The sequence below is a fragment of the Penaeus monodon genome, chromosome 11 (assembly GCF_015228065.2).
Source record: "Penaeus monodon isolate SGIC_2016 chromosome 11, NSTDA_Pmon_1, whole genome shotgun sequence".
Classification (NCBI taxonomy): Eukaryota; Metazoa; Arthropoda; class Malacostraca; order Decapoda; family Penaeidae; genus Penaeus; species Penaeus monodon.
The window spans coordinates 49,466,302-49,468,801 of NC_051396.1; positions in this window are offsets into that span (position 1 = coordinate 49,466,302).

Here is a 2,500-nt window from a genome sequence, read left to right on the forward strand (position 1 = left end):
GTTGATGTTTGGGTTGATAGATGATAGATGATGATGATGGAATTTTAAATAATGATGATGGCAATGACAACAAAAGTGGTGGTAATAATAGTAATGATAATAAATAAAGATGATAATAAATAATAGGATATGATAGTGATATGATTATGATGATAATCTCTTTAAAAGTGATATTACTGATAAAATAATGACAATTATAATATATAATAGTAGTAATAGGATATGATAATGATGATGATTATATGATAAATGCAAATAATGATAATTTTTAATGAAATAATGTAATATAATATGATAGTAATATAATTCATCTTAATTTCTTGTGTTTGTGTTTTTATGTGTGTGTTGTATGTGTGTTTGTGTGTTGTATGTGTGTTTTTGTGCGCGCGCGCACGTATGTGTTGCGCGCACGTATGTGGTATGCGCGAAAGAAAGTTTTTCGTCTCACAAAATATAGTCATCTTAACCATTCTAAATTTCTGAACTTAGTTTTTAAAAATATGCGCAGATACTATGAACTACATATTTCGATATAGTTATGGTAGCCCGATTGATTAGCGAAACAGCAATTTACGTTTGGTGGTAAAAGTTCAGGAATTTCATTTTCATGCATGACGGATCGCATGCAAGGAGGTTGTTGACTATTCAGACCTCGTTTGGTGACTGTATGACGTCATAGAGAACTAGGACATATATATATTTTTTTCATCGTTCATCTTGTTCCTCTGTGTCCCCTTCTCTTTCTGTGTGTTTTTCTTTTTTTTTTCTCTTCTTCTCCTTTTCTCTTTTATCTTTCTGTCTCTCTCTCTCTTTCTTCCCCTCTCTCTCTCTCTCTCTCTATTCCCTCTTCTCTTCTTCTCCCTCTCCTCTCTCCTCTCTCTCTCTCTCTCTCTCTCTATCTCTCTCTCTCTCTCTCTCTCTCTCTGACTCTCTCCTCTCTCTGACTCTCTTCTCTCTCTCTCTCTCTCTCTTCTCTCTCTTCTCTCTCTCTCTCATCTCTTTCTTCTCCTAATTCTTCTATAATACCATAATTTATTTCTCCAACCTTTCTCTCCCTCATCTCTTCTCCTCATCTCTCTCTCTCTCTTCACTATCTCATAGCTCTCTCTCTCTCTCCTCTTTCTCTTTATCTTCTCTTTCTATCTATCTATCTCACTCTCTCTCTCTCTCTCTATCTCTCTCCTCTCTATCTATCTCTATCTCTCTCGCGTCTCTATACTATCTTTCTCATTTCTATTCTCTTTATCTCTCACCTCCTCTCTATCTATCTCTCTCTCTCTCTCTCTCGCTTCTCTCTCTCTTCTTTCTCTCTTTCTCTCATTTCTCTCTCTCTGTTATTATGATTATTTTTATCATCATTATCATCTTCAAACCATTGTATCCTATCACCACTAATATCATTGTGACAAGTTTCTCGCCCTTTGTACTATCTTCAAAATTATTTTTACCTGTATATATTTTACGCGAATAGATCCAGACAAAAAATTATATTTGAAAATGATCAAAGAGATTGCTAAGAAAAGGCTTGTTCACTATTTGGTGAGTCATCAGCCAAATTATAATGTCCTGATGCGAAATTATCTGGTCTTTTTTTGGGGGGGGAGGGGTTGAGTTCCCCCTTAAAACACGGAACGTAAATTCTGGTGTTTGGCCTGTGTTATTTCGTTATATTTCTATATATTATTATCACCACACACACACACACACACACACACACACCACACACACACCACACACACACACAAACACACACACACACACACCACACACAACACACACATTACATACACGCCACACACACACACACACCACACACACAAACAATAAGAGATAGGACCGCACATTTCCAGCAGTCGCATTCGTCCTCATGATTCGCTATATGCGAATATCATCCTTGCCTCATACGAAATAAATAACTAAAATATGCTTCGTGGAGGGATCCCTGACTCAGCTGTAGGCGGCTACGTGTTCCCTGCAACCTTCGTGGGCCCCGGCTGAGGGGCACCGCACTTCCAGCTGTGTGTTGTGAGTTGTGTCTTGTGAGTTTGGTGTGTGGAGAGGGGTGTGTTTGAGTTGTGTGTTGAGAAGCGTGTGTGTTGAGAGTCGTGTGTTGAGAGCTGTGTGTAGAGAGCCTTGTGTTGAGAGGGTGTGTTGAGACGCCTGCTGTGTTGGGAGAGGCCTGTGTGTGGAGAGCGGTGTGTAGAGAGCGTGTGTGGGTGAGAGCCTGTGTGTTGAGAGCCTGTGTGTTAAGAGCCTGTGTGTTGTAGAAGCTGTGTGTTAAGAGCCTGTGTGTGAGGAGCCTGGTGTGAGAAGCCGTGTGTTAAGAGCACTGTTGTGTTGTGAGTTGTGTGTGAGAGCCTGTGGGTTGAGAGGCCTGTGTGTTGGAGCCTGTGTGTTGAGAGCCGTGTGTTGGAGAGTCTGTGTGTTGAGGCGTGTGTGTAGAGAGGTGTGTGTTGAGAGCCTGTGGTGTTGAGAGCTGTGTGTTAAGAGCCGGTGTTGT